Source organism: Gymnoscopelus microlampas (genome assembly GCF_963454915.1).
Source record: "Gymnoscopelus microlampas genome assembly, chromosome: 13".
Lineage (NCBI taxonomy): Eukaryota > Metazoa > Chordata > Actinopteri > Myctophiformes > Myctophidae > Gymnoscopelus > Gymnoscopelus microlampas.
This window is the reverse complement of record NC_139950.1, coordinates 48018450-48033519: the sequence shown is the minus strand read 5'-3', so window position 1 is coordinate 48033519 and position 15070 is coordinate 48018450.

The window sequence follows — 15070 nt, the reverse complement described above, 5'->3', positions numbered from 1 at the left end:
CCCTGACAGACCTGGACTATACGCAGAGGAAATCTGCATGCTGTCTAATCAAGTAGAACCTACAGGAGTAGCAAATTATACAATTACTATTATTCATTATTTGACAGCTTTATTTACTGGTTACTTCTCAGGGATACATTAATATAAATTAACCACTAAAGCCTTATTTAATATTTTTTAGAAGTAAAGCTATTCGAAAATAGCTGATCTACATATCGTGTCGCATCGCAACACGTTCTGCGCTTGTAGCTATTTACAAAAAAAAAAAAAAAATCTCCAAATTTGAACATTTTTAGTTCTTTTACTTCGGTACTGTAAGTACATTTTCACGCCAATAATTGTGTACTTTTCCTCAAGTCAGATTTTAAACACAGGCCTTTTACTTGTATAACAGAGAATGTTTATATAAAAAGGAATAAACTCAATACTTGTACCACCATGGGTTTCAGTGAGAGACAGACACATGGCTGCTAATTGCCTCTAATTGGCTGAAGGCAGCGCTGGCTAGCATAGTGGCTAGCACAGTGACGGAGGGGACACGGGGTTAATTGTCTTGCGTGCTGAAATGCCGCGCTGGTTGCTCTGATGTGTTATGATTGGTGTCTGGCGGAGACCTCGTATCTCCATGCATCAACTTTTCACGCGTTAATCCTATCCCAGTAAGTCAATCTGCCCCGCTTCATCGTAACGTCGTTTGTATAAGTCACAAAAATAGTCAATCAAAAACTAAGAGCTTGCGACTATATTATTACTACGGATCCATTGGAACACGGGTTCGTTTTTTAGTTTTTCTTTCTATTTTCTGTAAAGTAACGTTTTTTGGACTTACAAGGTTTCCAACTCACGGCGACGAAGAGAGACGCTAATGGGAAAGGAAGGCTCATTATTTCAGGGGGTTCAGAGAGAGAGCCCCCTTCTTTTAACCTCCCGGTCAACACTGGGGGGTGGGTGGGTGGCTGGGTGGGGGGGTCATTTGGCAGTCTTGGCGGGAGAAATCATATCATTGCAACTTTTGTCATTAGGTCGTGCTTATAAACTTGATGTCAGCACTCGGCCGCTCTGTGTCTCTGTCTCTCTGTCTCTCTGTCTTTGTTTCACTGTTGTACAACAACAGTGTTACTCAACCTCAGCCCGTAGCACTTCACACAGCCTTGACGACCTTGCAGGCTTATGTAAAGGCTAAAATGTAACTTAGATAACATGTTGCAGTATGTAGACGGGTCAACAATGACCTGGCATCCTATTGTGTGTATAGTTTTCAGAGTCCGAAATAGTTACTATTTCTATGCATTTGATGTATTATCTTGTGTCCTTGTTTGCTGTAAATCGCTCTGGATTAACACATTCGGTGCCAGATTTTTTTGATAACAGATTACGTTCGGTGCCAGAAATCTCACCGTTGAGCTGCGCGGCGCCGTTTAAGCTGTAGACTCCACGACGTGCATTCCGTGTGAAACAAAGAATGCGTGCATTTTGCACGATGGTCCTGGCTAACGCCTGGAACGATAACATCTTTTTCACATGGGTCACAATGGCGCACCGATCGCGCATACAAAATGAGTCGTTTTCCCCAACGTAAAAAGTTTCGGAGTTTACCACGGGACTCAGCTAATCACAATCAGGGACCGGGGACTACATCCATTTTAGAATGGCATGTATATAGAATCCTCTCATCCTCTCATCTCATCACCTCATCTGTGCCTAAACGGCTGAGATTGTCCCAGAATCAGCCTTATTTGTCACATCACAGATTTACAGAGGTGTAAAGAAGAGGGTGTCATTTTCTCTTTTTTTTCGTGAGAAGATGACGGAGTTCGAGTGAAAGAAGCATAGGCGGCGGGTAATGAAGGCTAGGGTAGGCTAAGCCTTCCCAAATGTTATACTGGGAAATTCTGGGAATTGTGCAAATTATATATAACCGCAATAAAGTAACCAAAAAACAAAAAGAAACTAACAAAAAAAACATTTTTTTCGGTGGATTTCGGTTTTCGGGGGATTTCGGTTCTCGGGGGATTTTGGTTTTCGGGGGATTTCGGTTTTCGGGGGATTTTGGTTTTTGGTGGATTTCGGTTTTCGGGGGATTTTGGCGCCCGTGCCGACCCCCAGCTTTCCCAATTGTCAAGCTCACCCACCGCCTATGGAAAGAAGGCGTAATGCACATCAGGCTTTAGGGGTTTGCAGACCAGGGCACCAAGCTAGGAGGGCAGCACACCCCTAGACAAAAAGTTTTAAAAAAAGACCAGGGTATTGCAAGTAAGAGGAAAAAAAATGTTTTTGCAACATCTCAGCTTTGGAAAGTTTCTTTTCAAGTTACATGGATGGCTTTCTCTAACATGTATGCAAACTTAAAGCTAAATGTTGTTTTGTCCAATCTGGTAGAGTATGTTAATCCAATCTAAACCAGGGGTGTCAAACTCATTTTGGGGTCCGGGCCACATTGGTCAAAAGGTGACTTGATGTGGGCAGAAACCAGTTGCGGACGCGCATGTGCGCTCACGCGCATTCAGTTATACAGCATTGTTTTTCAGTCTGTTGTCTCAGTCACTGCTACTAACTACAGTATATCACCTTTAAAAACATGTTATTATGAAGAAGAATAGCTACTTTAATTATTGACATTAAAAACAAAATGCAATTTGTAAGGAGCATTCAATCTGGGAACGCATACTGTGTTATTTTAGATTATATATATATATATATATATATATATATATATATATATATATATATAATATAATATAATTTTGACATAAAGTTAGAGAACCACATATTATAGCAACATAAGTGTTTCAGAAAACTGTTAGGATTTAAAAGTTTAGATTAGATTAGTTTAGATTCTAAACTTATATAATCGGGTGGTTGTATTTTGTCTCCCTGCTCTTCTATTGAGACATTTAGATCGTGTCAAATGTCATGTCTCACCTAGACACGGGATCTGACACCAATTTTGACCTGATGGTCAAGATTCAATTCATGCCCTGAGCAAAGCAGGCCGGCTCTATTAGTTCAGCGGTTAAACATGTCAGCTTGCGCAGGAAACCGGGTTCAAATCCGGGATAGAAGAGGAAAGTGTACATAGTGCAGCTTTAACTCTACCAACCGTGCGCTGACCATTCTGGTGTGCAGTGGTGGAAAGTAACTGAGTACATTTACTTAAGTACTGTACTTTACTTGAGTATTTCCAATTTTCAATACTTTTACTTCTACTCCACTACATCTCAGAGGCAAATATTGTACTTTTACTCCACTACAATTATTTGAAAACTTTAGTTACTTTGCAGATATAAATGATTACATTATAAAACATACATTAGCCACTTTAGCCCTATTTTATACCTAGGCTATTTGAAAATAGCCGATATACAAGCTCACAACTCGCGTTGTGAGGGTCACACTCAGAAATAAAAGTTCATATTGTTCTTATTGTTCCATAATATGGCTCAAATTGATAAGATGACAGGTGTTTCAGCTATCCAGCCTTCATTAGTGTGAGGGGAAAATATATGCAACACAATTGAGTACAACAAGGGTCTTCAACAGGGGGTCCGGGAACCCTAGAGTGGGTCCTCGGAGAGCTACTATAAGGGGTCATCCAAATCTTTGTATGATAGGATTTATTTTTACATTAACCACTTGAACTATAGCATCCCTATTCCGAGGGGAACATTAGCCGAAAATAGCAGATCTACAAGCTCACACCGCTGTGAGCTTGTAGATCGGCTATTTTCGGCATAGAGGTTTGATGTTCGGGGGGGGAAAGGAGCAAATCAAGTACTAAGTATGGAAGGTTTAAGTGGTTAAAGGTCTGAAATGTACATAACACATTCATTTACACGACAACACTGATGATAGTCAATGAAGCCATCTATGAAATCTATGAAAAAGTTTAATCTGCAACACAATTGTGAACAATGTAGTGGAGGGGTCCCTGCTTCGTCTTTTTCTCAGCTAAAGGGGTCCTTGGCCTTCAAAGAACGTTGAGGACCCCTGGTAGACAACATAACGGGGGTCCGTCTGCTTTCGTCTCTCTCTCGGCTAAAGGGGTCCTTGGCCTGAAAGAACGTTGGAGACCCCTGCAGCAGAGCATTTCCACCAAACGGGCCGCTTGCCCATCACCGCCGCCCCGAACATCACAACATGCTTTAATAATTCATTCTTTGCTCTCCTGGTGGTAACTGTTCACCCTTGTAATCAGATCAACGCTCGCTGGGAGCACGGGAACAAAGCCATGCAAATTCTAATTAAATGTGCATCGCTGGGACAGAGCCGGCCTGGAGGACCTCATGGCCTCTAATCGCTGCTGACAGCCCCGGCCGACAGATTCTGTGACAAACTTCTCAATTCGACCGAGGGGATTTTTGAACTTTGCCTGCTCCTGGGGGTCCTTTAGGGGGGGGGGGCCCTGCTGGCCCCTGGCCCCCGGCCGCGGCCGGGCCAGCCCGGCGGACCCGGGGCTCCGGGGTTCTTCTGTCAAACAATCCAAATCAATGACCCAATTGAGCAGTGGGCCCCACGCTGGGCACCTCAATGAGCTCTATGTTGGCATTCATTCCGCCGTGTCGTGGGGCGCGATGCCGATAGCGTTTTATGGTAATTAACCCGTTAAGGCCGGGGGAAAGCGTCTGTGTCGTTTTGAGGTGTCTTTGGGCTATTCATATTTTGGGGGAAAATCGTGAAAATGTGTGCAAATATTTCAATATGTATGTTTTTAAAGCGAACATTTTTAACACAAGTCTTTGCTTCTGGGGGGTCCCTGGAACACATTTTTTTGAGATGGGGGTCCGCGGGCAAATACATCCTTGACATGAAAAAAAGTTTGAGAACCACTGATTGTAGAAACATACGTTCTTTCAAAAAACTGTTAGGATTTAGAAGACATTTGTAGAATCCCCCCAGAAGCAAAGATTTGAGTTAAAAATGTTTGCTTTTGAAAATACATATATTCAAAGATTTGCACACATTTTTATGATTTTTCTCCAATTTTGAATAGCCAAAGAAATCTAAAAATGCCACAGACGCTCTCCCGGCCTTAGAGGGTTAAACACTGGTATGAGTTCCTGGTTCACATCGCCCCGAACATCCAGGGCAGAGAAACCTTGTATCTCACGTGTACTTCAACACTTTTTTACGCTGTTTTGTTTGGTTGCGTTTTTTTTTTTTGTTTCCCCCCGAAATCAATGCCCTACTTTTGTCGCACGAGAGTGTTGTGTGTGAAAGTATAACGAAAATATCCCAAACCTCCAAGCTCACCATGCTTGGAGATCTTCTATTTCCACTTATTGTGGATTTTTCTTTTCTTTTTTAATTGACCGTGGAAGTGTTTAAGTGTGCCTGTGGGTTTTATAAATATTTAACCAAAGAAAAAAGTATTAAAAAAGAGCTATTGACTAAATAATAACTACTTTAGATCCACTGGAACTTTTCACATTTCCCGCAAAAGTTACAATTTGGGACATACAAGCTTTCCAGCCGACATCGACAACATCAAATGCTGCAGGGTAGGGGGCTGCTGGTGGGGTGAGGGCGGGGGGGGGGGGGGGGGGGGGGGCTAAGCCGGATGGAGGTGCAGGTGCAGGAATGGATGGATTAACCCTTTAAGACCGGGAACGCATCTGCGTGTCATTTTCAGATTTCTTTGGCTATTCAAAAATAGCAGATCTACAAGCTCATAGCTTGTAGATCTGTAGATCTTTTTTTTTAAAGCGAACAAATTATTTTGAGATGGGGGTCCGCGGCCATTTTGGGAGTCCTTGACATGGAAAAAGTTGAGAACCACTGATATTATAGCAACATACATTTTTTTTTCAAAACTTTTAGGATTTAGAAGACATTTGTAGAATATATATTCAAAGATTTGCACACATTTTCTAGCTTTTTCCCCAAAAAAATAGCAGATCTACAAGTTCATAGCGCGGCACTCGGTGCCGCGCTATGAGCTTGTATATCAGCTATTTTTCAATAGCCCAAAAAAAATCACAAAAAAAATGACACAGATTCTTTCCCCGTTCTTAATGGATTAATGGTTGGATGGAGGGGTAGAACGGACGGACGGACGGAGCGGGCTGACGGAGGGAGGGAGGGAGGGAGGGGGGCCCGTCGTTCTGGAGGGACTTTCCCACCAGCTCCATGACCTCATTAGGTCATTACCATGAAGCAGGAGGCATTTCTGCTGTTTTGTTTTTGTTTTATTAAAAAGTCTCATTAATCCCGTAACAAAAGGAGGGTCCTGACCTGGTTGTTACCTCGCTGTATGGACATGAACTTATATAACGGAGAACGGACTAATTTGTGAACCCAGAGAGGGACTGTGGGCGCCTGGGCGGTGGGCGCCGCTCGGACGGTGGGCGGCGGACCCACCGCGGAACGCACAATCAAAAAAGGGGTTAAATCATGACTTCCTGTTTGGCTTTGTGTGTGGAGGAATGTTTTAATCCATACATTACACACCACACTTTGATCTACACACAAAGTCATTGTTATAGAGGCCATGTGGGGATGTGTATGGTTTTTGTTACTTTTACTGTAACTCTTTAAATTCCTTAGTTTCATGTTACTGTTTTGATAAGTGCTTTATAAATGTACATATATTATTATTATTATTACTAGTATTATTACATGTATTATTATTATTGTTACATGAACGCTAGCATCCCTGGCATGTCACGATAGGTGAAAAAAGACAAGCATTTGGCTACAATAGATAAACATTTGTTGGGCATTTTTTGGGGAGGATCGAACAGGGAACCTTCCGGTTCCTAAGCTCTACCTCCAATCACTAGTTTAAGTCTTCTTTCACACAGCATATGTGTTTTTGTAACCCATTATTTTTAATTATATAGAAGTGTATGCTTCTACTGGTTGTACTCGCTCCCCTTCCAATCTTCCACATTAGATTATTCACAACCGGAAATTCAAGATGGTGGTTTTGAACCGGCTGAGCTACAGGCTTCAAAGCGGCTCTGTAGAAACCAACGAGTGGCGTCACCTCCCTTTAGTCCAGTGGTTCTCAAACTTTTCCCTGTCCCCATTTAATGACATTGCTATCTCTGGGACCCCAATTCATATTGTAAAATCAATGTTAATTTAACTCTGAGAGTGTACAAATGGAACCAAATGGACCCGTTTAGGGTCCATTTGGTTCCATTTGTACACTCTCAGAGTTACAGACCCCCAAGGGTCCATTTGGTTCCTATAAATCATTTAGCTGGGGACTCCCTGGTATCGCCTCAATTACCCGTGGGGGTCCCCGGTCCCCACTTTGAGAACCAATGCTTTAGTCCATATTTATTTTACAGTCTATGGTTCGAAGTTTGCATTTTTTTATCAATTATTACAGCGCCCCCCCTATGGTAAATCGTCTCAATTTTTATTGACACATTTTGGAAAAAAGCGACTGGGTGGTTAAGCAGTTACTGGTGGAAGAAAACAAAAAAAAAACAGATGCAATAGGGTGCTACTGCCTATACGTGATTGTGATCGGGCCCCCCCCCCCTCATTAATCTTCATCAACGTGTCCTGTGTGTCACACTTAATGAGGAGCTGTCACTCTACCAAGACCTGTCACTTAATGAGGAGCTGTCACTCTACCAAGACCTGTCACTTAATGAGGAGCTGTCAATCACAGCACAGTGGGACACAAGAGTGTTTGTACACACACACACACACACACACACACACACACACACACACACACACACACACACACACACACACACACACACACACACACACACACACACACACACACACACACACACACACACACACGTGTGCAGCTGTTTTTAAATTATATAGTTATATTTTGGATTAAAACAAAAATGTTTATTGTTAAAAATGGAAAGCTCTGTAGTGATTGTAATCATTACTTTACATTCTATAACGGTGCTTTTCAAACCTTTTCTTATCAAGGTCCATTATTTATTCACATTTGAGCCACAGAACCACCGTTTGATGAGATTTAGACTCTCAGACCCAAGACTTTCCACAATTTCATGCTGTATTTATGTTGGTACCAATAGGAGAGATAACAGGCAAACCTTGATCAAAATAACAGTTCTTTAATTAAGTAATGCAGATGTTTAACAATTACGTCACTCTTGAGAGCGTAAAATGCATTGCATTTTACACTCTCAACAGTTAAAGATCTACTGTATATGGGTCCATTTGGTTACCAACTCTGCATCATTTAGCTGGGGACCACCTGGAACCCCCTCAAGGACCACTGGTTGAGAACCACTGCTCTATACAGTGTTTGTTCAGTAACAGGGCTCTACCCATCTCTCCAGCTCTTTAGTGAACAGAAAATAAATGTTCAGGTCAGGATACTAATGTTCATGTGTCAGAAGAGAAAACTCATTTATCAGCTTCAATGTTATATTGTTCCAGTTCCAATGTTGCTCTTTTCTTTCCATCACTGCCAATCCCACTTGCTTATCCTGTATGAGTTGTCTCTCCTGATAGGCTCTATGCACAGCAGCCATTTTGGAGAGAAATTGGGCCTCTTCTTACTTCCTTCACAGGTGTTACCAATGATACTAATGAAGGCTCTGTTCCATTCTGGTCAAACAGAGGCAGGGTGCTGATATTGTGCATGTTGGCTCACTGGAAACACTAGTGGGTCTCAAAGTGTGGTCCAGGGACCCTCATGGTTCCTTGAGAGGATGTAACTCTGAGAGTTATGAGGGTCCTTGAAATGCAAAAGTTTGAGAACCACTGTGCTACACTGAATGGAACAGAGCCTTCATTAGAATCATTGGTAACACCTGTGAAGGAAGTAAGGAAGGGGCCCAATTTTTGTCCAATATGGCTGCTGTGCATAGAGCCTATTGGATCAAACTTGTATCCCAACCTGAAAATGTATTTAATGTTTACTAAGTAAAGTGCTGGAGAGGGCCGTACTGGGGCTATAAACATTTTGGCCCGGGACATTGATGGAGAGGTAGGCCCTTTGCCCGTTATTTTGGGGCCCACTTGGTTCATAGGTTCATAGAGCGGCACTGAGTGCCGCGCTACGAGCTTGTAGATCTGCTATTTTCTTTAAGAATCGTGAACATTTCTGCAAATCTTTGAATATATATATTTTTTTTTAAAGCGAACATTTGTAACTCAAATCTTTTCTTCAGGGGGATTCTACACATTTTTCACTGTAATATCAGTGGTTCTCAAACTTTTTTCATGCCAAGGACCCCCAAAATGATATGTATTTGTCTGCGGACCCCCATCTCAAAATATTTAGTTCCAGGGATTTTTGCCAGATTCATTTTCTTTGCCCTGTAAAGCCTTCTTCCAGTTCAACAGTGATGTGCACCATTTGAATACAAGACAGACAAATCATTTACATCTCCCAAAGTTTCGTACTGGTCTGTGTCAATTTTCCATCAGGTACAGGGGGGCTCAGCTATGGAACAGCTATATTAATATCTCATCGAAGGCTGCTTTGCCAAATCATTTTAAATACAAGCTAAAAACCCATTTGATTAATCAAATTTAACAACTCCCAGAGACATCCACTCTTACACCCACCCACACACACTTGCACATTATGTTGCCAAATAATTTATTTTTGGTTTCTATTACTTTGTATTTCTTTCTTGTATTCCATGAGTGAGGTGAGATTAACCTTATAAACCCGAAAGGGTTTTCTAAATCTCACCTATTATCACAATATTATGCTGTTGCTAAAAATGTGTTGTTTTTAAATGTGCAAATAAATAATAAAAATAAATAAGGATCCCCACCAGAAGCATATATATATATTCAAAGATGTGCACACATTTTCATGATTGTTTTCATGATAGCAGAAATGATAGAAATGATAGCATTGTTTTCAAAAATAGCAGATCTACAAGCTCACAACGCCTCGCGCTGCGAGGCGTTGTGGGCTTGTAGATCGGCTATTTTTGGCAAAGAGGTATAGGTGTAGAGGGAAAAAAGAGCAGACCAAGTAAACAAAAAAAAGTATAATTTACTTGAGCACCTGCCCCTCAAAATGTCTGTGCACGCCACTGAGTAGTATCCCTCTTTTCTCCCCCCCCGACCCACCACATAGCTTCTGCACAAAATTAAAGTGAGTTTGTAGTGAGTTTCCCACCTGAATTATTAGGTACCAAATGGACCCATACAGGTCTGTAACTCCCAGAGCGTATACATTGAGGATTTCACAGTGTAGACGGGGATTTAAAAAATGCTATCACATGGGGGTCCGTGCCAAGGCATATGAAACCGGGGGGACCTTCTTGACGTTTAAAAAGCTGATGAGAGTTAATCACACGTCTAATCCTACATTATAATTAAGGAAAGTCAGTCACAGTCTCTGTCCCACATGGTTCTCCTCAGTGGGTTGAGCAATGCATCTCCAGTTTTTCAATTTCCCAAAATGTAAGCCGTTAGCGTTTTTGTGTCAACACTGGATATTGGCAGTTCAGCCTATGGGATCTGTTGTCACTGTTACGCTCATGGGCTGTGTTGTGCTAAAGTATACAGGAACTATACGGGAGATGGGAAGCCCTGCCCAAACGCCACTGGGCGTTTTCGCCCGCCTACTGGACTTGGGAAGCCCGTTCGGTGGGGGGGTTGTCACATTCTGATACAGCCCAAAAACCCTGTTCCAGCACCAGCCTCGTTGGCTTGCCTCGCTAATCATTAGACTGCCGACCTCAAGCTCCTGGTATCGAACCTTTGTCATGGTGTACCCGCAGACTATGGGATTGGGCTCAGTAGCCTATGTTGTCATGGTGTACCCGCAGGCTATGGGATTGGGCTCAGTAGCCTATGTTGTCATGGTGTACCCGTAGGCTATGGGATTGGGCTCAGTAGCCTGTGACAACGGTAGACCTGGCTCACAGCTACAAAGTCGTAAAGGTGTCGAGGACTTTCATTTCATTTAGGAGCCGTGTACACGCACGCATGCACGCACGCACACACAAGCCTTTTATGAGCGGAGGTTCACCATGGATATAATTTTCCATAGCACTCGCACGCACATTGACACGTGCACTGTTGCAATCCACGACGCGTTAGCTCTTGGTGCTAATAGCGTTAGCGTGTAAAAATGTTAACTCATTGATGCAACGGAGCAGAGCGTACGTTTTCCTAATGTGTGATCTCAACGCCGCGGGTCAGAAACCACATTATTTCAACTATATTTTCACGTTGAGAATTAACGAGGCGAGCGGCCTGCGGAGAAAAACTTCTCTCTGTGAATGACAACGAGTTTGTGTGTGTGTGTGTGTGTGTGTGTGTGTGTGTGTGCGCGTGTGTCATCCCTGGGTATGGACTATAGTCTAATCTAAATTAAACACTTTCCTTTGTGTTTCGGCGCTCAACATCATCTTCCACTCCGTCTTTTCAGCTCCGTTATGACCTCTGACCCCTTAGTATGGGACCGCAGACCGTTGACCCAGGCTTCCACTTCCTAACCCCCCGCCCACCCCCCCCCCGACAGACCCCATGCGTCTCTCCTCTTCCCTTCAACGCAGACGCACAAACAGGCACAAAAAAATACCTCCATCTCTGATCCCTCCCTCCATCCCTCCCTCCCTCCAGACAGATCACATGCCTCCAGGGGGACCCCCCCCGCCACCCCCACCACCACCAACGCCCCCCCTCCCCTCCCATTACCTCCGCAGGCGTCGGAAATACCTGACACCCCTCCGTTTGTCACCCTTAATTCATCTGTTTCCCTCCCCCTCCCCGCCTCCCTCTGCCACAGTGTAGCACGCACACACACACACGCACGCACGCACGCACGCGCGCGCACACACACACACACACACACACACACACACACACACACACACACACACACACACACACACACACACACACACACACACACACACACAAAGTGGAGGTAGAACAGTGTAAAAATACTTTAAAAATGAAGTCTTAAAACACTCTGTTATGATATCTGTGATAGACTGGCTAAAGTCACAGAGGCTCCCTTCCCGTTAGAAGTGGTGGAAAACGTACTCAAATGTTTGACTTAAGTAAAAGTATCAATACTGCAATGTAGAAATACTCTGTTACAAGAAAAAGTCCAGAATTCAAAAAGTATTTGAGTAAAAGAACAAAAGTATTGGCATCCAAATGTACTTAACCAAAAGTAAGAGTAGTCATTAGGCAGAATGTCCTATTTCAAGTTTTCAAATGTGTAAACATCTTTTGAAAATAGCAGATCTACAAGCTCACGACACATTGTGAGCTTGTAGATCTGCTATTTTCAAATGATCGAAATGTACAGTATATACGGATGAAGTGGTTAATGTACGTTTTGTGATAATAATCAAAACCTACAAAGTAACTTGTAACTAAAGTTTTCAAATAAATGTAGAGTAAAAGTAAAACATTTGGATCCGAGATGTTGTGGAGTAGAAGTAAAAGTATTGGAAGTTGGAAATACTCAAGTAAAGTACAAATACCTCAAAATTGTACTTAATTAATGTACTTAGTTACTTTCCACCACCGCCCGTTAGACCCTGAAGTTTGCCTCTGAGGCAATTTCACTGCTATCAGTGCAAATCTAAGACAACACAACGTTTAATTTATAGAGGTGACACTTGGAGTTCTTAGGAAATGTATTGCAATAACATGGAAGTGTGACTCCCCTTCTCCCCAATGTGAGGAGGTTCTCAGAAATGAACAGTCGTGTTCCTCTTGAGAAGATTACTTATCTTCTGAGGAATGGGTTTGACACATTTTTTAAGATTTGGCAACCTTATTTATATGGAAACGTTGTCCCTACCTGTATCAGACATGTCATTGTTATCTACAGCTACAGTATCTCAGTCTAGATCTATTCTTTCTTGAAACTACTTCATGTCTATACAGTAGATTCGTCTCTTCTTGTTGTTCCTTTTCTTTTCTTTTTTGTACCTTTATCTTTTATCTGTGCGGTCCTTTATGTATGTGGGTTTGTATGTGGGTGGGGGGGTGAGGGATGTGGGGAGGGGTGAGGGATGTGTGTGTGTGTGTGTGTGGGGGTGGGGGTGGGGGTGGGGGGGGGTTGTATGTGTACTTTTGTGAAAAAAATAAAATTAAAATCAAATATTCCAAAAAAAGGATCTGAGTCCAAATGTACTCAAAGTAGAAAAAGTATGAGGAATGTCCCATTTCACACTTTGTTTTAACCCTATTGTGATGAAAAATATTTATGGAATAAATAAATTAATTAAATATAGTCCTAGATAATTATGAAAGACTTCTAAGTAACAAACTAAAGTATTAAATTGTATTTTTTTATGCTTTAATAAGCTATAGCTGCTTATTATACATTCACAGAAGTTATTTGTAGCTTTGTATAACACTAAACATGTAGTCATTTTATGTCATGTGGCCTGATGAATTAGATCATTGAATCTCGTTTGTCGTTAGTGTTATTCATTGTCTCCGCCAGGCCGAAAGGCATGGCGAGAGAGTATGTTTTACCGTCCGTCCGTGTGTCCGTCCGTGTTTCATTCTGTCTGTGTACAGCTAATCTCCGGCACCGTTGGCCCGGTCGTTGCACACACACTCCCTGGATGCCAAATCAGAACCTCTGCCCCACATGGGCCTGTTATAGCGCCACCAGGAGGCCGATTTATGTAAAACACATTTTTGGATATTACTCCTACAGGTTTTATCCAAACGTCATGCAAATCGGTACACAGTATCTCTAGTCATGTGATCAAGACGAATCTGTCCGATATTTCATATTCATATTTCATATGTGTGTATCTTTTGGACGATGTCGCCCAGAGATCGCCCGAGAGTCGCCCGCTGTTAAAACGTACTGTCAGTCTCTTTGCAGAGATGGATGGATGATGCTACTAACAATCTGGTACCACCCACCCATAAAACAAACATGGCAAATTCTCCTTCTACAGCACGGCCACCAAGGTATGGAATAGTCTAACCCCATCCCTCAAAAGCCCTAAAAACTCATCTTTCTGGAGGCCAAAAGAGGAGGTAGTACCAGTTTCCCGGTAGACAGTCGACCCCCCGCCCCTTTTTTTTGTACATATTTTTTGTTTTTGTTTTGTTTTCATGCTTTTTGGCTTTTTTCTTTTTTTGTACATATACTGTAGTGTTATTCTTCTCTGTATTTTTATGTTGATTTTGAACTGTTTGGTTGCTACTATATGTGTCTATGAAATGAATACCAAGGACCCCAACGGAAACAAGTCGGCAAGGACTTTTTGGGACGGACCTTTTAGAAAAAAGTATTATTAATGTAATTGTGATGTTTTATATTCTTTTTGCCTAATACAATGTTCAATCAATCAAAGGCACAGACAGTCAGGACACTACCAGCATATTGCATAAAGTCCCTCCCAGTGGTGGCCTACTGTTATATTATTGTTTTTAATAATTTTGGTGGGTGCTCCTATACATGATTTCTGGTAATTAATAATTGTTTAATTGGTAGCACCAGTGCTATCAAGTAAAAAGGTTCATTTTGAGCCCTGCGAAATGAGTTAATAAAGCATCCCAAATCTTCTCTTCTAGGGGTCCCTGGTACAACACATATTCAGATGGGGGTCCCTGGTACAACACATATTCAGATGGGGGTCCCTGGTACAACACATATTCAGATGGGGGTCCGCGGTCTAATCACTATATTTGGCATGAAAGTATTTGACAACCACTGATCTATTAGACTCTGTGCGACCTGACTGTTTAGAGGAATAACAGATAAATAGTGCCATCTGCTGTTCCAAGTGCAGTAACACCACTATGTATTCTGTTCATATCCACACACGCACACACACACGCACACACGCACGCACGCACGCACACACGCACGCACGCACGCACACACACACGCGCACACACACACACACACACACACACACACACACACACACACACACACACACACACACACACAAATATCTGGGGGGAAAAAACTCCAGTGACTAATAGTAACTGTAAGTGTTGTGCAAAATGTCAATAAAATAACATTGTCCGAATGAGACAGTGAATCCACTTTTCTTATTCACAGCCATATTCTCTCCATCTTTCTCTCTTCATGTCTCTCTTTGATCCCTCCTTCTCTGTGGGGAAGAACAATTCATGGAAGATACATTGATTT